Source organism: Gobio gobio, assembly GCF_949357685.1.
Source record: "Gobio gobio genome assembly, chromosome: 2".
Taxonomy (NCBI): domain Eukaryota; kingdom Metazoa; phylum Chordata; class Actinopteri; order Cypriniformes; family Gobionidae; genus Gobio; species Gobio gobio.
In genome coordinates, this window is record NC_137098.1 from 5150193 (window position 1) to 5172017 (window position 21825).

Below are 21825 nucleotides of genomic sequence, written 5' to 3' on the forward strand. Positions count from 1 at the left end.
AGAAACGTACATTTATTTTAAGATGTTTGTTTTAGTGCTGTCAACGTTAAAGGGATAGTTTACCCAAAAATGAAAAGCTACTAACCCCCAGGGCATGTGCCGGTATCAAATTTTCATGTTGCGATTAATTGCAGAAGCTTATCACGGTATACGGTATTATCACGATATTTAAATTCGTTGCAAAAAAAGTGTTGTCATACTATAACAGGTTTCTTATAACAAAAAGAACCAAACATATAAAGCAATACACAAAAATGTATAAAGTAAACATATTTAAAACAGATTAAAGTGCTAAAGAATTATAAAGAACAATTTACAAAAATGTCTCACTAGTTAATGCATTAACAAAGAGCAAATAGCTACATTTTTTCAGTTTATTATTCTTTGATAATGTTAGTTAAAAAAGCAACTGTTAGTGTTAGCTCAGGTCCATTAAATAATACAGTTACAACTTTTGATTTTAACAATGTGTTATTATTTTGCTGAAATTTACATTTAACTAAGATTAATAAATGCTTTAGAAGTATTTTTCATTGTCAGTTTGTTAATGACTGAACTAATGTTAAATAATAGAGCCTTATTGTAGGGATGGGGCCGATCCGATCCAGTATCGGTATCGGGACCGATACCAGCGTAATTGACTCTCACTCGCTGAAATATAACTTACACTCAAAGCGGAGATGAACGTGCGATGTACGCAGGAGATTCATTCATCATACAGTGCTGGACTGTTTTTGTTTTATTTCAGCAACGAAAATAGTTTCAAACAAACGTTTGCGAATCTAGGGACCGTCTCTAAAGTTACATAAAATATTGGTAGGCTATACACGTTTCTAACTTAAATGGCATTTGAAGATAATAACTTATCATAAAACTGACTGTAAAGTGTTCATCTAGGTGTTAGGTATGATGCACACCTTTTGGATTTTTGATATTTAATAAAATAAACTCAATCATATGAAAATGTATGCTTTATTTCACTAGGATACTGTATGGGCTCTTACACAAAATATACTAGATTTAAATGTGTCATAGCTGATAGAACACTGATGAGAATATTGCTTGAGAATATATTTACAGAGTGGTTATTAGAGATTTATGCATTATGCATTTTCATTGACGACAGCCATAATAAGGAAGGAAATCCCACAGAATCTAGCTTAAAAAAGTGCTTAGAGCTGCTTGATTTATTTTTTGTTTGTTGATTTTCAAATATAAATTGATAACCGTGATAATTTGGGTCACTATTATCGTGATGTGAAATTTCCATACCGTTTCATCCCTATTACGTAGTATATTACTTGCCTGTTGAGAGGAGTTTACTTCAGCATCATATAAAATCAACAATAATGATAATAAAGCAAACACAGCTCTGGTATCGGAATAGTATCGGTATTGGCCGATATCCAAATTCAGGTATCGGGATCGGATCGGAAGTGAAAAAATGTGGATCGGTGCATCCCTACCTTATTGTAAAGTGTGTGACTGAACAACAGTCAGAACATATTCAAACAATATCTAGGGCATGTCATTTTGTCAAGATTAAAATATAAAATGTTTAAGTTTGAAAATGAATAGCATTAAATCTTTAAGTATTAAGTATTTGGTTATGTGATGAGCACCATATAGTTTTGTTTGAGGATTACCGGGGAAACGGCTGCATTTCTGTTGTTCGTCAGCGCCCTCTGCTGTCAGAGAGTGAATGTGCGTTTCATTCAGCGCATGTCCTTCACTCGTTCTGCCATGTGCTCGGCTCGTTGGGTTTTGTTTACATCAGTGCGCTTTCCTCGAATATAAGATATAGGTGACTGTTTCTTCAGTAGAACACAAATGAAGATGTTTAACTCCAACCGTTGCAGTCTGTCAGTCGTATAATGCATGTGAATGGTAGCTAAATCTATGAGAGTAAAAAAAACATGCACAGGCAAATCCATATTAAACCCTGCGGTAGGGGTGTGCGATATATATCGTCTGCGATAATATTGTAAGTGTTGTTTTAACGATGTGCGATCTGACATTATCGAGTATATCCCTCACACACACACACACACACTACGTGATGTAGTTTTGTTGATTAGACTAGTGCGGGTGCGCATTAGAGTACACGCTTTCACTGCGTGCTATATTTATATCATATAATATAGTAAATAAGATACCACACAGAGATTGCAGTTTTTCAAATGTGATATTGATTTTATGCAAGTTTACTAAACACAAAGTTAATATTAAGTGACTTACAGTTTAGACTTCCATATTGCCTGTTTTTGCTCTGAAAACCGAAAAATAGTTCAAAACAAAGACACAGCAGTGTATCTGCGTCTCTGAGCAAAACACAGCAGTGTTTTCATACTGAATGAATCAGCTTTTTGAACGAATCAATGATTCAATGGCTAATATAGATTAAGATATTCAAATGCTTCGTTCCTTGAATGAATCCGCTGTTTGAATGTCACTCGTTAAACATGACTTGCTTCCACCTACTGGCGGTTTTAAATTCACAGTTAAAGTATCTTTTCATGTTTAAAATCATTTCAAATATCAATAATATTCAACATTTTATGTTTTAAACATCAAAACATTATTTATGCATAACTGCAGGTTATTAATTGGTCACTTCTGAGCTGTGTAAATGATCTAAATGCCACTTCAGATGCAGCTTCTGCGTTTCCTCTGCACTGCAAAGATTAATTTTGTTGATTATTTAATTTAATTGGTAACAGCCCTATTGTGTCTTATTATAATTCATTTTTATTAAATTTATGAAATTGACACCAAAAGATGTAAAACATTTTTTATCAAGGTAAAGATGATTTCTGTCACTTCTGTGAACTGACCACCACACAGAATATGAAGAATATCATAAACTTTAGGAGTCAGCTGACCATGGCAGTCCTAAACCTGCCAAAGTACCCGCACAATAACACACTCTGCAAAATATCATCTAATTATCGTTATCGCATATCAATATCGCACACCCCTACCCTGCGGCTCGTGACGTATTTTGCGCAAGCCAGATCGTGTCCTGACCTCACTCACTGGAAGGGATCGCGCGCTCAAGGCTGTTGGACATGGTGGTGTATTTGAGGTAAAAAATGAAACCAATACTGTTGGGTTTCTCACACAAACCAATCGTTTCGTGTCTTAAGACATCAATGTGCCGCCACGAGCCGCAGGGTTTGATTTGGATTTGTCTGTGCATGTTTTTTTACTCTCATAGATTTTGTATTAGTATCAGTGATACTGGCCTTCATTCATAAAAAGATGCCATTACAACAAATATTAAAAATATGCTGTCTTTGTTTTTTCTACCTTAATTTGGAGATTAAAGGCCTTTGCACACTGAGTCTGAAATTCGCATGCGAAACTTTCGCACATTAAAAAATAAATTCGACCTCACGTTATGTCAATCACGCTTGCACACTGCCTCCGAAACTTTCGTCCGTCAAAAAAAAATTCGATTTCTGCGTTTTTCGCATCCGTTTTATCCATCTACAGTGCTGATGCCCAACCTAAAACTGCTGGCAATGGTGGTTAATTAATAGCCAGTGCTCAGATACCTACAAATATATAGACAAATATTATTGTATCAAAAATACTACAAATATTAATATATCTCAGCTATAATTATAGCACACCAAGTCCCTTTAAACCGTGTGTGTGTGTGTGCGCGAGTGCGGATCCATACCTTAGACATACTGCCAGTCTCTGTTCAGGATCAATTGATTCACGGAAATTGGTGGTCTTCTTTTAAATATGTGGCTCCAGTATCGCTAGCAAAGCATCAAACTGAGCCACTGGCATCCTAAAGGTAACTTTGAATCGGTCTGGATAATCCCGCAGCTCCTTGATAAGGAGGTGGAACTCTCCTTCCTCTCTACGCGATCGCAGGAGTGGATGATGGACCTAATATTTCCTCTTTCTTTTTCTCTTTTTAAGAAGAGAGAGGACAAAAAAATCATCCTCACTACTTGAAGACGCCATTTTGTATTGTTTTGCGTTTTTTCCCCGTAACGCATTCATTAATACGCATCAGACTCAGTGTGTAAAGTCTCTGTGCTTGACTAATTTTTCGTATCACGAGTACGAAAAAACGCATGCGAAAGTTTCGGACTCAGTGTGCAAAGGTAACTGAAATTATTACATCATAAAATATATTAAAAACGTAAGTGTTTTTAATTGTGATTAATCACAGAAAAAGATGATTAATCTAGTTAATTTTTTAATCGATTGACAGCATAAAATTAGTCGCAATGACCAAATTTTCTAAAAAAAATTGTTTGTTATTGACTATTAAAATGATGTATGATTTGTTTGAATCCAACAAAAAATTGACTGAGCTACACCTGTTTGAGTTAAAATTTCTAAAAACAAAATCACCAGCAATCATACCTTAAAATCTCTGGTAATAACACCAAAGTTTGACACACACCAAGTCAACACCAAGATACCAAAATAGTTTGATTAACATTAATGATCTACTGTAATGCACGGACCTAATATAACGTTACACATCAGATGTTTTCCCACAACAATTAACCAAACGTTCACATAAGACATAACATAACTCGCCATGACAGATGTTTTAAAATACTGTAATTGTGTGTGTGTGTGTGTGTGTGTGTGTGTGTGTGTGTGTGTGTGTGTGTGTGTGTGTGTGTGTGTGTGTGTGTGTGTGTGTGTGTGTGTGTGTGTGTGTTGTGTGTGTGTGTGTGTGTGTGTGTGTGTGTGTGTGTGTGTGTGTGTGTGTGTGTGTGTGTGTGTGTGTGTGTGTGTGTGTGTGTGTGTGTGTGTGTGTGTGTGTGTGTGTGTGTGTATCGGGATCGCTCACTGTCTGAAGCGTCTTTGTGTGCACGCGTCAGATCTGTAACTCAGACCATTTTCATGGACAAAGGAAAGGTACTCCTCTCAGAAAACATACAAAATAAAGATACTTTTAGGTGTTTAATTGCTATTTGGAGCATTTTTTTGGATCGCTAGACAAGAGCTTCAAAAATTGACATTTTTCACTTGTTTTGCCCGTGGCTCGAAATTATCTTGTGCGCATTCCCACTCATTTTTACGGGTCACATATTATGCAATATTTGCTAAAAGTAATGGTTGGAAATCTAAAATGGCACACTGATGCAAAAGATATAAATAAATGTGTTCAAGCAAATGTTTTTGGGAAGCATTTAAAGCATTTTTGCACTTCAGAGAGAAGAATATTGCACAAAGCTTGGTAAAAAAAAAAGTGATGATTTATAAATAATCTTGTATTATGCTTTGTGATTTGAGTCTCATGTCATTAGGTTAACATGCTAATGCCAAATTCTCATTTCAGTTGTGCGTCCAGTGAGGAAAGCCATTTGTACAGTAGACATTGAGGCAGTTCACACTTCACAGAAAAGCGATGATTTTACACACACAACTGGTGTGGCGTGGTATTCAAAATATGAAATTTTGTATAATGAACGTTTGTTTACGCCACTCTTTTCATGCAATATGTCACTTCTTTTCATGTCGCACTGGTCTTTCTTTTCATTTAATGCTTATTGTTGTCTTCACTATCATCTAGCTTTGGTTCCCTTTGTTTATGTTTTTTTATTTATCCCGACAGATTTGTCCAAATATTCACATCTTTAGGCATTGCCAATAATAATGGTAGCATATTTGATTTGCATGAGTTTGAAAAGAGAAACACTCAATAAAATATCCTATGGAAAACCCATGGGAATATTGTGGAGATTGTACCTTAGTATATGTCAATGGCCTACCATTTGATTTGTCAATCGTTTGATTTTTTTTGTAGTGGCTATGAAGATCAAAGAAGGTGATTAATGTACAAATATTCAAACAAAGTGAAACAAACAATTGTCAGTCTGAACAAAAGACAAATGCACTCCAGCTGGTCCTTTCCCCTGGGCGTTTCCTGGGTTTGACGTCAAAGCTCAGGATAGTCACTAATGAAGGGTTTGGGTCTGTGCATGTTCTTGTGTTGCCATCAGCCAATCAGAGTGATAAGTCATATGGCATTTACGGCATTGTATTTGGGACGTCCTGCACCAGCTGAGAAGCTGGCATTGAGATGAATGGGAATGCTAACTGATGAATGTTAGCTTTTTTTGGAGAATGATAGAATCTCTTGTTCCAACCACATGAACCTTTTGTCATCAGACATTATAAACAAACCTTTATGATGAAAGAAACATCTCTCAGTTTGTCCAACAAATACGGACAGTTTCTAGGTCTGGGTTAAAAAATATTGATTTCTCGATTTTAATTGATTCTCATTTTTGAACCAATATCGATTGTCAAATCCCAAGAATCGATTAGTCTACATTACATTTACATCTATCCTGTTTTCAGTTGATGAATGAATGGGACATTGTAGAGCTTCGAAATAAGCTTTGTGCTTTACTATTCATATGAAACAGTCTCAGATTTCAAATGATGTCCTTTTTATGATGAAATTCAAAAAATAAACCGTTTTGGCGCTGTTTAATGTGGCGTGACAGATCGCTGTAGCTCCTCAGTTCAACCGAAGCGGCAATATCAGTTTCCGCATTAATATCAGTTACAGCACCAAATAAACATGAATGAACATCTGAAGGTGATGAAATATACAGTACAACTTACCCAAATCTGTATCATGCCTCATGTAACCGTTTCAACCGTGGAAAGACGTCAATAAAACCACAGTCGATGGCCATAAACTCGATAGTCAGCTAGAAAAATGCATTTAGCTAAATATGTGCACCATATTCACTATAAATGTTAATGTTCTCCAATATTTAAAGGATTAGTTCACTTATAATGAAAATGTTGTGATTATTTTACTAGCCCCCATCTCATCCAAGATGTTCATGTCTTTCTTTCTTCAGTCGAAAAGAAATTCAGTTTTTTGAGGAAAACATTCCAGGATTTTTCTCCCCATAATGGACTTCGATGGGAACCAACAGTTGAAGGTCCAAATCAAGGCAGTTTCAAAGGAAGGGCTAATAAAGTGTTACCTTTTGGTTTCTCATTTGCTTTGTGTCAAACCTGACCTTAAAAAAAATTGTTGCAGGCATTTTAAAGGGATACATGTGCTTGCTTTTGCGAGCACAGCCTCTGGATATGGGGGTAGATTGAGGATAGTGCAAGAAAGGATAATGCTTTTTTGTTTTTCACGTGTGCCAGGGATGAGAACGCTAGCTCACACAAGTAAGAGGTTGAAAACGGCAACAGCACATTGACAACGCATTCTGAGATGTCCCACATTCAGCCAAAATTCATCCGAAGACATTTCTCCCAATTTTTATTTTAAAGTGCGATCCATGCAGATTTCCGCCAGTTCTTCTTGCACTTTGATTGGCAACATCTTTGCCGATTCTGATGTCCGTCGGTCGTCTGGGCTTTGACATTTCTGCTTTTCTTTTGTTTAAACTATGAATTTATCCATCTTTGCCCTGTCCTGTCAATCTCTGCGTGAAATATAAAATCGAGCGCAAAAAGGGCAAAGTTGAGCGGGCGGGCCGGCGAGCGATTCTCTCCTGAGAACAGTCTAATTGGCGGTAAATAAATATTTAAACTTTAAATATTAATTAAATATATCAGGTTTTTTTTGCTTATTTATTTTCGTTTGGACATGTTCATATGTTGGTATTTTGATTTATATTTTAAATATATGCAGTAAAAGGTTATTATATGGTACAATAGTTATTTCAGGTTGTTTAAATTGGAAAAAAGCTGAGATTTTGCAGCACCCCAAGCCAGTTGTCATGGCACCCACTTTGGGAACCACTGATCTAGACAAACCATTGGACATTTTCAAGAAAAAATAAACATTTATATACTTTTTAAACTAAATTGCTCATGTTGCGCTGCTCTGCGACACGCCAGGGATTGCGTAATCACGACGGAAATGTCACGCTAGATGTAGGCGGAAGTATCGTCCTAAGCGAACGTGTGAAGACAAAAAAAAAAGTATTTTTCTGTATTAGTCTTCGCACGAGTGCTTTGTAAAGGTTAAAAAGTATATAAATGTTTATTTTTTTCTGGAAAATGTCCGATGGTTTGTCAAGATAAGACCCTATTATACCGGGAGATATTGATCCCTTCCTTTGAAACTGCATTGATTTTGACCTTCAACCGTTGGTTCCCATTGAAGTCCATTATGTGGAGAAAAATCCTGGAATGTTTTCCTCAAAAAACGTCATTTCTTTTCGACTGAAGATCTTGGATTGCATAGGGGTGAGTAAATTATCACCAAATTTTCATTTTGAAGTGAACTAATGATTCAGGTTTTTATGACAGCCACCATTTAAATGTTTATATTTCAAGAAAACAAATGATGTAATTGTAAAGTTAGTATTATAACGTTATTATTATAAAAACGTCCTTGAGTGTAATTTAAGTGTTTGCATACAAATCAGTTCATTTTAATATTCAATATTACAGTTTTACAGCATTAGTTGAGAGATTTTTTTTTCCCTTGAGAAAATTTGCCATGTGCTGTATCTGATATATATATATATCCAAATTAATCGATATCGAATCGCAAGCTTGTGAATGGAATAGTGAAATTTGTGTCAATACCCGGCCCTACTATCTACAGTCTTGTTTGCAGTAAATCTCCACTCTTGCCATTTCCCCAGTCATTCTTCACAGCAGCTCATCTGTCAACAATGGTGTTATTTCGCAGTACAGACTGGAAGCATTTCACACTTGGATAGTATCTGCGTGACGATTCCTCCGTAATCACATGTACACATTCGTTTCTGTTTAACCTGCTTAGCTTCTCAGATAAAAACGGCCAATTGATTATATAACTAAATTTGTGAATTCTCGCGGGGGGGAAAGCGTCTCTGACAAGCATGGGTGATTGCTTTTACAAGAGCATTGGAGACTCAGTGTTCGGATTCTTTTGTTTTCACATAAAGGAAGCACAAAGCCAGGCCCTCAAAAGCAATCATGCCCTCTGACATTCAAAGCTCTCTTATTTCTCCACCAGCTTTTCATATCGTAATGGAGAATTTTATATCCATTTTGACCTTGTGTCTAGCCACCGTTTCCCATTCATTTTCATTCTCTCTCCTAAGCTGCCAGAGCTCCCAGGAGAGCTGACCTCCGTGAACTCCTCATGGGGTGAATGGGGGAGGAGATATAGACTGATACGCTGGGAGGGCAGTTAAGAGTAAGAAGTCACCACAGAGATGTCCTGCCCTCTTCTGTGTCTTCCAAGGTTTATCCAACGTTAGGGTCAATGTGTCGCCCTTCTTGTCCTGCACACGAAGACCAAACAACTTTGTCTGTACCCCATTGTCCCAAAAACAGGATGCCGTATGGATTAGCAATCAAAAAAGATTGCTGTCAAAAAAAGCTATTACAGACTTGCATAATAGGAAACCATCCATCTACCCCCTCATTGTTGCTGGAATTGCTGACATTTAGATGTGGCAAATTTGGACTCAATCATTCCATTACAACAAAATTTCCATTCGCTGATTAAAACAACTGTATTAAAAGCTGTGTGGGTGCTGAGGTTTCTGAATCTTTTATCCTGTCATTTCATCTCCGCACTGAAGGTCACCGTCGCTGCACTGAGCTAACAGAGATATCCTGATGAGTGGCTTCAGCCATGTGTGAATATTGCAAGTTCACATCAGTGATTCTGTTACATGCCAGCCTTTCAAAGGCTAAAGGTTGTCTCTCTCTTCTTGCTTTATTCGAATCAATACGGCTTCAATATCCAAACAACCGCGCCTTGCAAGCTGCATGCATTAATAATATGCCGCCCAGCTTCTAGCAGGCTGTGCTGAACTGTTTGCTGAAGGATGGGCTTGAAGTAGATGATCCATTTATTTCCTGGAAGGAAACCACTTTTGTCTGTTTTGACCAAGTGTTAATAAACAGGCTTATTCTGGCCAAGAACAGCCCACTTAGGCCCTGTTTACACCTGGTATTAAGATGCGTTTTGGTCAATCGAATTACAAGTAGACGAGGGAGACACATTCCCATTTACACCTGGTGTTTTAATCCATCTCTTTTGTCCACTTCTGTCCTGATTTCTTAGAGGGGAGAGTCTATGGGCGGTAAATATATGGGCTTTTTCAGATCTTTCCGTCTAATGGGTGAGATAAGCTCACGCAATTTACATATGAACGACTGAAAAACACAGAGAGCATCAGCTTTAGTTTCTGCTCTGACTGCTCTGTGTGTTAGACATCAGGAATGGAGAGAGAACATTGTGATTGGTACGTTTTTCCTCTTCAAAACAAACTTGGGTCTTCAGACGACAACGTTTAAATCCCGTCTGGCTAGCGCACGTCCCATAATGTTCACGCATTAGCTCAGTAGACGGAGAGAAGACGGTCTTTTGTGGCTGTTTGAACACATTCGACCACATGAGCGTCTACACTACGAAAGCAATCCGGTCCAATGTGTTTTCCACTACCTCTGGAAGTGGTCAAGAGTGGACAAGCTCAAACCGCTTTAAACCCTGTATTTAGTGTCGTCCACTTGTGATCCGATCGACCAAAACGCATCTTAATACCAGTGTAAACAGAGCCTAAGACCAGGGAGACATTCACAGAGATCTGAATGTAAAGCGCCCAACCACAGTTTGTTAAAGGGCAACTGTATTAACAAAACCACTATATGAAATATGAAAACTGTAAGTTTGTTTGTTAGTAGATGTAACTTGCATTTACACAAGTTTGTTGTAACTCAGAACATACAGTGCGACCAGTGTAGTTTAATTGACAAGCAAATGACTTTTGCGACTTTAAATGAATCATTCAATAATACAGACAATAGTTTGTGTGAGTTAACAAAAGGAGAACTGATTTATTCTGTCAGAAATTTGGGAAATCCTGGACTATTTCACAGACAAAGTGAGAGATGGATATACTAAAGCTAGTGTTATACTTTCCACTTTCGGACATCCGCGTGCCTCCCATTTTTTGTGACCGTGTGGACAAGTACGCATGGTCACTAGGCTATAAAAGCACCAACTGCGCATGCGCTGGAAATACAAAATGGAGGTTTTAATCACAGGTTAAATTCTAATCCCTGATTTGTTAATCTGGGTTTAACATTAATGGGTAACTTCAGTGATTTAGCATTGAGCTTTGTATCAGTTGAAACCCGGTAGTATATTCAAATTATGGTACTTTCCCCCCTCATGTCCCCCTGAGATGAGAGAATTATGCAATTTATTTCTGGAAAAATTCCTCCGATGACGCAAATATCGTCATTTTTGCGTCTTCGGAGGATTTTTTGGGCCAGAGGCTAAAGACTACAGCCACTAGATGGAGCTGTTCCGCATGTTATCAACCGCCCATAGGGGAGAGATCTCACACACAGAATGTAAGACACAGACGGCCGCACGGACAATCATAACGGAGCGGTGCAGAGCAAAGTGAGTGTTTCAACTTTTCAATGAATTCCTGTGATAGTTTAGCTTCCATTTGCGATCTGAAAACGTTTCAGACTGGCACTTAACGTTACCTCAGCTCTGCTTAGCTCTTCTCTAGTGAGGAATGAAATCTGACACTGCTGCGTTCGGCTCACTCACACTTTATTGAAAAGACATGTTCAGTTTTTAATTGTAGTGTTTATTCTCTAACTGAACGAAATGATTGTATTACTATGAAGATCAAAACGAGGGTGTACGGAGTGGCCTCGTAGGGCAGCGAAGCAAGTGCATTCTGGGAATTGTTGTCTTTCATCCACATGAGACAAAAATAAATTTTCTGTCTTTTCTCAGTCTAGAAGGCACCAAATTCAAAAATAATTTCACATTTCTACTGCATAAATGACCCAGTTTAAATACAAAGCTTAAAGGGTTAGTTCACCCAAAAATGAAAATTCTGTCATTAATTACTTACCCTCATGTCGTTCGACACCCGTCAGACCTCCGTTCATCTTCGGAACAGAAATGAAGATATTTTAGTGTAAATCTGATGCCTCTGAAAGGCCTCCATTGGCACAATGGCACTTTACACTCTCAAGACCCTTAAAAGGTACAAAAGACGTCGTTACAAAGTCCATCTCACTACAGTGGTTCTACAATAACTTTATACATCGGCGATAATAGTTTTTTGTGCGCAAAAAAACCCTAAATAACGACTTACATAGTGATGACGATTTCAAAACACGGCATCATTATGAATCGTTAGGCGTTATGAATCAATGAGTCTGATTCATAACGCTTCGAAGCTTCATGATGCCGTGTTTTGAAATCTACTGTATTGTAGAACCACTGTAGTGAGATGGACTTTGTAACGACGTCTTTAGTGCCTTTTAAGGGTCTTGAGAGTGTAAAGTGCCATTGTGCCAATGGAGGCCTTTCATAGCCATCAGATTTCAACTAAAATATCTTCATTTCTGTTCCGAAGATGAACGGAGGTCTTACGGGTGTCGAACAACATGAGGGTAAGTAATTCATGACAGAATTTTCATTTTTGGGTGAACTAACCCTTTAATGCTAAATTACTGAAGTTACCCTCTAAGTGGTGCAACACAACTTGGTTTAAAATAAGGCCTAGATCAACAAATCCTAGATTAGCTCTAAACTGAGTTTAATTTGATCCTTGTTAGTGCAACCCAATCTGTTCTTCTCATGGATACACTAAAGCTAGTGTTATGCTTTCCACGTCCGCGTGGAGATGTGAGGGTCCACGTGATGTAAAAATCATCATCGGAGGGTGTATGCAGAGTTTCTAAATTCTCTATTTGTACGCGTGGTCACTAGGCTAAAAAGCACCAACTGCGCATGCGCTGGAAAAACAGCATGGACTTCGAATTTGAAGTGAGGCTTTGTGAAGAAGTCCGTCGCTACCCGAACCTCTACAATCCGTCATTAAAACAATATAAAGACATCCAGGTGTGCGATATTTCGTGTTGAAGTCTACAGCAGATCTACTTGTGAATGTGTGGAACACGTCGTCCGCCAAGCGTACACGTTGTATAAATACAAGTAGTCAGCGTAATGGAGTATATATTTAACCGAGGCTTAAAGGGTTAGTTCACCCAAAAATGAAAATTCTGTCATTAATTACTTACCCTCATGTCGTTCGACACCCGTAAGACCTCCGTTCATCTTCAGACACAAATGAAGATATTTTTGTGTAAATCTGATGGCTCCATTGGCTCAATGGCACGGTTCACTCTCAAGACCCTTAAAAGGCACTAAAGACATCGTTACAAAGTCCATCTCACTACAGTGGCTCTACAATAACTTTATGAATCGGCGATAATAGTTTTTTTGCACAAAAAAACCCTAAATAACGACTTACATAGTGATGACGATTTCAAAACACGGCATCATGAAGCTTCGAAGCGTTATGAATCAGTGAGCCGATTCATGATTCGGATCGAGTGTCAAACCGCCAAACTGCTGAAATTTGGCGATTCAAACCGCTGAATCGACTCACTGATTCATAACGCTTCGAAGCTTCATGATGCCTTATTTTGAAATCGTCATCACTATGTAAGTCGTTATTTAGGGTTTTTTTGCGCACAAAAACTATTAGCGCCGATTCATAAAGTTATTGTAGAACCACTGTAGTGAGATGGACTTTGTAACGACGTCTTTAGTGCCTTTTAAGGGTCTGTAGAGTGTAAAGTGCATTGAGCCAATGGAGGCCTTTCAGAGCATCAGATTTACACTAAAATATCTTCATTTCTGTTCCGAAGATGAACGGAGGTCTTACGGGTCTCGAACAACATGAGGGTAAGTAATTAATGACAGAATTTTCATTTTTGGGTGAACTAACCCTTTAAGCACTCTCAGCTCTATTCGCATATTTATGTCCATTCGCAGACTTCTGCCAGATTGTCCGACACAATCGTTGCAGAAAAGTGTGCAAAATCACCCACCAGCTACCTTACCAAGGGTCTTCTGTAGCCTGAGGCCATGAGATTATCGACAACTTCTGCTGTTATCGCCCCTTTCTCTCCCCCCCTCTGCAGTGCCCTTGTTTCTTCAATTTTTCTTTTCATTTCACCACAACCTTTTTTCATTCTCTTCCATAGGGTAAGTAAAAAGAGAGGTTTTGATTTATTCATGGACTCCTTTTTTATATTCATGTATTTTCCAGGGCTATCTGGGTGCGGTGGAATTTCTTGCTTCAGCAGCTGCTGGGATGCTCGACAGAAATCGGGTTTCAGGTCTATTGAGCCTTGCGGTGGGGGGAAGGGAATGTGTATTGGGGGTGGTTATATATTACCCAGGAAATGTGCAGCAGGCTTCAGAGGTGACAGGCTGTGTTTATTACAGATCTGTCACACAGCTAATGGGCAGCCGGGAACTGGCTGCTTCACTAATGTGAAGGAGAAGCGTGCAGTGAACAAGAGGACTTTAGTGCTCAGGGAAGGGCTCCCTCCCCCTCTGTGCCCTTTAAACTCAAGGGATAGTGATAGTGATCCCCAAACTGGCAAAAGGTGAACAAATACAATCGCGGTTTTCAAACATCGCACAGGTGTTATAACACGGCATGCTAGTGGGTGAGGAGTCACTTAGCAGATGAGTTTATCCACAACAAGTTACAACAGACATTACTGGCCGGCTGAAGGGCTTCGCTGATTTTGGGTGGAAATTCCAGACGTTATAACACAGAATGCTAGGATTTTAATGGGGGGTCTAATGCTATTTCATGCATTCTGATTTATTTACACTGTTAAAGTTGATTCTCATGCTAAACATGGCCAACATTTAAAAGAAAATGAGTTGGAGTATTTCCGTGCCAAATAAAAACGTTTTTTTCCCCGAGTATGGCCCTGTATGACGTCATAAAGGGCGGAACTCCTTGTATGGGCACTTCTCCCGGATGTGCAGACACACACACACACACACACACACACACACACACACACACCAAAGCGAGAGCAAGCGCCTATCAATGAGCTTTGTTTGGGTTCTTTGTTCTGTCATTGTGTTTTTAGACACTAGATCAACAATGTCACTAAAGAAGTGTGTTTCTGGTTGTGAGGGAAAGATCAGATCATGTTCAGCTTCCCAAATAACCCAGTGTTAAGGGAACAGTGGATGCAGTTTGTGTTTCCGGAGTTCTGCAAGTGTGTGTGTTTGTTCCCGGTCATGAGTCGAAACTGTGTCAAATGTCTGTGTTTTGTTGATAATCGGCGCATGAGTGCATATAATGTAATCAACACGAACGTATTGTAAATCTAAAGTTATCCAGGGATAATGCCATGATGTATTGTGTGTGTGTGTGTGTGTGTGTGTGTGTGTGTGTGTGTGTGTGTGTGTGTGTGTGTGTGTGTGTGTGTGTGTGTGTGTGTGTGTGTGTGTGTGTGTGTGTGTGTGTGTGTGTGTGTGTGTGTGTGTGTGTGTGTGTGTGTGTGTGTGTGTGTGTGTGTGTGTGTGTGTGTGTGTGTGTGTGTGTGTGTGTGTGTGTGTGTGTGTGTGTGTGTGGACTGGTAATCCCTACGTTATGGGGACAAAATGTCCCAACAAAGATGGCAATATCCGAAATCCTTGTCCTTGTGGGGACATTTTTAGGTGCGTGCGTGCGTGCTTGCGTGCGTGCGCGCCCGCTCGTGCTCGGGATTCTTTAGCCCCGACCACTGCACGCCTCCACAAGTTCGGCTGTTTTCAGAAAGAATCTGTACAGTGTATCTGTCTTTTATAAATATGAATAAATGAAAGACTCTTCAGAGATATGAAGGATGCTATTCTACTCTATAGATACTCAAGATTAACATGAGATTGGCAGAAACTGTGTGTGTTATGTACCCTTTAAGTAAGCCCTGTGCTAGTCGTACTTTTGCAAGTCCTGAAAGAATATTCCTGTCAAAGAATCTAGACCTAACCGTGATGTAAAATAATCCCAAAAACAAGTATCTAGCATGTGCCTTGTTTCTGTTCTTAAATGACAAATTCATCAACTGGAAAAGGAAAATGTGTATACAGCTTAAATATATAGGTCAGCCTGTCAAATTCTTAGGAAGTGGAGGAGGGATGGAAAAGCTTGTTGAATTTTCCACTCCCCTAACCTAATGTTTCTCCAGGAACTTGTCCTACTTGGCACAATCATGGTGTCCGTACTTTATTACTGGGACAATTCCCCTGGAGAAACCTTGGGTTAAGTGCCTTACACAGTGATGGCTCGTTCCTTACGATGCTCGAGCCGGCAACCTTCCAGTACTCACTACTCCACACACACCACCTTCTTTTACAGGTGGGGGAACATACCAGATTATGCAACATGTTCAAAGAGAACCAGTGTTTTTGAGAAACTGTTGGGTTGAGTTTTTTTACTCTTCAACTCTGCAGAAATTAAGATGAGGCTCTGATGGATAGAAGTACAGCCTGTTCCCACTATGTATTTCCTATTTAAACTGGAAGTTTGGGTGGGATATATCGAAAGAAGACTCCCTTTTAGCCAATAGGGCTTTATTTTTGTCTCTGTCATGAGCCATGATTTGCTGCTTGCTGATTGGATGCTGGAAAAGGAACATTCTCATTCGACAGCATTCTAAAAAAAATCACTGGATTGTTACGTCTGACCCAGGATCTGTGTAACACAAAAACTACCCAAACACTGGGTTGTTACGTCTGACCCAGGATCTGTGTAACACAAAAACTACCCAAACACTGGGTTGTTACGTCTGACCCAGGATCTGTGTAACACAAAAACTACCCAAACACTGGGTTGTTACGTCTGACCAAGGATCTGGGTAACACAAAACTACCCAAACACTGGGTTGTTACATCTGACCCAGGATCTGTGTAACACAAAAACTACCCAAACACTGGGTTGTTACGTCTGAGCCAGGAGCTGGGTAACACAAAAACTACCCAAACACTGGGTTGTTACATCTGACCCAGGATCTGAGTAACACAAAAACTACCCAAACACTGGGTTGTTACGTCTGAGCCAGGATCAGGGTAACACAAAAACTACCCAAACACTGGGTTGTTACGTCTGACCAAGGATCTGGGTAACACAAAACTACCCAAACACTGGGTTGTTACATCTGACCCAGGATCAGGGTAACACAAAAACTACCCAAACACTGGGTTGTTACGTCTGAGCCAGGAGCTGGGTAACACAAAAACTACCCAAACACTGGGTTGTTACATCTGACCCAGGATCTGGGTAACACAAAAACTACCCAAACACTGGGTTGTTACGTCTGAGCCAGGAGCTGGGTAACACAAAAACTACCCAAACACTGGGTTGTTACATCTGACCCAGGATCTGAGTAACACAAAAACTACCCAAACACTGGGTTGTTACGTCTGAGCCAGGATCAGGGTAACACAAAAACTACCCAAACACTGGGTTGTTATGTCTGACCCAGGAGCTGGGTAACACAAAAACTACCCAAACACTGGGTTGTTACGTCTGAGCCAGGAGCTGGGTAACACAAAAACCACCCAAACACTGGGTTGTTACATCTGACCCAGGATCTGAGTAACACAAAAACTACCCAAACACTGGGTTGTTACGTCTGAGCCAGGATCAGGGTAACACAAAAACTACCCAAACACTGGGTTGTTACATCTGACCCAGGATCTGTGTAACACAAAAACTACCCAAACACTGGGTTGTTATGTCTGACCCAGGAGCTGGGTAACACAAAAACTACCCAAACACTGGGTTGTTACGTCTGAGCCAGGAGCTGGGTAACACAAAAACTACCCAAACACTGGGTTGTTACGTCTGAGCCAGGAGCTGGGTAACACAAAAACTACCCAAACACTGGGTTGTTATGTCTGACCCAGGAGCTGGGTAACACAAAAACTACCCAAACACTGGGTTGTTACGTCTGAGCCAGGAGCTGGGTAACACAAAAACCACCCAAACACTGGGTTGTTACATCTGACCCAGGATCTGTGTAACACAAAAACTACCCAAACACTGGGTTGTTACGTCTGACCCAGGATCTGTGTAACACAAAAACTACCCAAACACTGGGTTGTTACATCTGACCCAGTATCTGGATAACACAAAACTACCCAAACACTGGGTTGTTATGGATGACCCACGATCTACCCAAACACTGGGTTGTTACATCTGACCCAGGATCTGGGTAACACAAAAACTTTTTACAGAAAATGTTACAGCATGAGTTTGGTCAGTTTTTCCGGAAGAGAGGCTGTAAATTGTCATCATTTAATGGCATTTTTAAAACAGTACAACTCACTGAATGGGCTCTACTTCTATCCCTCGCAGCCTCGTTTTCATCCGTGTAACATTAAATGTGGAGTTTACCCTGAATAAGATCTGTTAATGTTTCTTGGTAACCGAAAACAAATGTCGTCTACTTTGAGAGGTGTCCTGAGGCCATGTGGAATAGAGTTTAAGAGTTTAATTGCTGGCTACCTTTCCAAGCTCCCACACAGAGTTGTTCAGACGTATCGTGGTGTGTGATCAAAATATCAACTAGCGGTTTTGATACGCTTGTATATCTGTCTCCGTGATACAACCCTTCAGTGCTAAGAAGGCTAGCTTTTAAACTGAGTGCAACGCAAACACATAAAACATATGTGCACATGAAAAGAGAACGGGAGGGAGACTGTTGGACACTGCCAGAAAAAAACCAAGCAAGCCAAGCCTTTGAAGGTCCTGTGCAATCCAAGAATGCGGTTGGTATTTGGCTATGAATCGAAATAGACATAATTCTCATTTCAAGCACAGGTCAGCCTAGCATGAAATGTAAATAAATAACGCAGTTCAACCTGGGTCCTGTTCTTTAAGGCTGTGACACACAAGTCGATGTTTGTACTATTTGTGTTACATCGGTTCTTAAAATCTTATGAACAATAGATGGTAACACTTTAGTATGAGGAACACATATTCACTATTAACTATGACTTTTGCCTCAATAAACTCCTTGCAAACTACTCCTAATAACTAAGTGGTGTATAATAAGGTCATGCAGAATAAGGCGTTAATATGCACTTTACAAGTACAAATAAACAGCCAATTATCATAGTATTAAGCATGCTAATAAGCAACTAGTTGATAGTGAAAATTGGACTCCAAACTAAAGTGTTACCAATATTATGTGTAAGAAACACCCTGTATATTGCATCCATTCAACAATTTACTGAGCCTTTTTCATCAGGGTTTTAAATTCTAGTTACTCTGTGTGTGAATGACGAGTTTCATTCAGTCCTCTCATCTAACAGACATCTGATAACAAGTACAACACCATACACTATCACCAACAAACTCTAGCAAAATACAGTCCTTTTAAAAGAAAAGTGCAGCTCCTGTCTTTTTGATTAGGGAAACGTCAAATTCTGCACAACTGTTTGCCAAGCTTACCATTAAATATCATTTTTGATATTTAAATATCATTACCAATGAAATCTGACAACTGTCTCATAAATTTAAATGGGTTGTTACGTCTGACCCAGGATCTGGGTAACACAAAAACTACCCAAACACTGGGTTATGTCCGATCCAGGATCTGAGTAACACAAAAACTGCCCAAACACTGGGTTATGTCCGATCCAGGATCTGAGTAACACAAAAACTGCCCAAACACTGGGTTATGTCCGATCCAGGATCTGAGTAACACAAAAACTACCCAAACACTGGGTTATGTCAGATCCAGGATCTGAGTAACACAAAAACTACCCAAACACTGGGTTATGTCAGATCCAGGATCTGAGTAACACAAAAACTACCCAAACACTGGGTTGTTACGTCTGACCCAGGATCTGTGTAACACAAAAACTGCCCAAACACTGGGTTATGTCAGATCCAGGATCTGAGTAACACAAAAACTGCCCAAACACTGGGTTGTTACGTCTGACCCAGGATCAGAATAACACAAAAACTACCCAAACACTAGGTTTTCACGTCTGACCCAGGATCTGAGTAACACAAAAACTACCCAAACACTGGGTTGTTACGTCTGACCCAGAATCTGAGTAACACAAAAACTACCCAAACTCTGGGTTGTTACGTCTGACCCAGGATCTGAGTAACACAAAAACTACCCAAACACTGGGTTGTTACGTCTGACCCAGGATCTGTGTAACACAAAAACTACCCAAACACTGGGTTGTTACGTCTGACCCAGGATCAGAATAACACAAAAACTACCCAAACACTGGGTTTTCACGTCTGACCCAGGATCTGTGTAACACAAAAACTACCCAAACACTGGGTTGTTACGTCTGACCCAGGATCAGAATAACACAAAAACTACCCAAACACTGGGTTTTCACGTCTGACCCAGGATCTGTGTAACACATAAACTACCCAAAAACTGGGTTTTCACGTCTGACCCAGGATCTGTGTAACACAAAAACTACCCAAACACTGGGTTGTTACGTCTGACCCAGGATCTGGGTAACACAAAAACTACCCAAAAACTGTTGTTACGTCTGACCCAGGATCAGAATAACACAAAAACTATCCAAACACTGGGTTTTCACGTCTGACCCAGGATCTGTGTAACACAAAAACTACCCAAACACTGGGTTGTTACGTCTGACCCAGAATCTGAGTAACACAAAAACTACCCAAACACTGGGTTGTTACGTCTGACCCAGGATCTGAGTAACACAAAAACTACCCAAACACTGGGTTGTTACGTCTGACCCAGGATCTGTGTAACACAAAATCTACCCAAACTCTGGGTTGTTACGTCTGACCCAGGATCTGGGTAACACAAAAACTACCCAAAAACTGTTGTTACGTCTAACACAGGATCTAAGTAACACAAAAACTACCCAAACACTGGGTTGTTACGTCCGACCCAGGATCTGCGTAACACAAAAACTACCCAAACACTGGGTTGTTACGTCCGACCCAGAATCTGCGTAACACAAAAACTACCCAAATACTGGTTTGTTACGTCTGACCCAGGATCTGGGTAACACAAAAACTACCCAAACACTGGGTTGTTACGTCCGACCCAGAATCTGCGTAACACAAAAACTACCCAAATACTGGGTTGTTATGTCCGACCCAGGATCTGAGTAACACAAAAACTACCCAAAAACTGTTGTTACATCTGACCCAGGATCTGCGTAACACAAAAACTACCCAAAAACTGTTGTTACATCTGACCCAGGATCTGAGTAACACAAAAACTACCCAAACACTGGGTTGTTACGTCCGACCCAGAATCTGCGTAACACAAAAACTACCCAAAAACTGTTGTTACATCTGACCCAGGATCTGAGTAACACAAAAACTACCCAAACACTGGGTTGTTACGTCCGACCCAGGATCTGCGTAACACAAAAACTACCCAAACACTGGGTTGTTACATCTGACCCAGGATCTGCGTAACACAAAAACTACCCAAACACTGGGTTGTTACATCTGACCCAGGATCTGCGTAACACAAAAACTACCCAAACACTGGGTTGTTACGTCCGACCCAGGATCTGCGTAACACAAAAACTACCCAAACACTGGGTTGTTACATCTGACCCAGGATCTGCGTAACACAAAAACTACCCAAACACTGGGTTGTTACATCTGACCCAGGATCTGCGTAACACAAAAACTACCCAAACACTGGGTTGTTACGTCCGACCCAGGATCTGCGTAACACAAAAACTACCCAAACACTGGGTTGTTACATCTGACCCAGGATCTGCGTAACACAAAAACTACCCAAACACTGGGTTGTTACGTCTGACCTTCATGTATATAAAGTCTTTGCTTATACTGAGTATTGGATCGGTGCATCACTAATAAAGAGTAAATTAAATGAAAACCAAGTGGTATCGCACAAAGTGATGTTTTTCAAGTGCACTTCAATTGCCCCTCAGCCCCTCCCCCACCATCCATTATCCATAGAAACGGATTGTCCCGTCTCAAACTCTCGCTTTGACATGTCGGACCCTTCAAAAACACACAGGAA

General features: G+C 39.9%; 1 protein-coding gene across 1 annotated transcript in view; it reads left to right on the top strand.

The window, feature by feature from the left end:
- The window catches only part of trip4 (thyroid hormone receptor interactor 4), a 143213-nt gene that overhangs the window by 82548 nt on the left and 38840 nt on the right, over positions 1-21825 (top strand). The gene's annotated exons all lie outside the window — the stretch shown is intronic.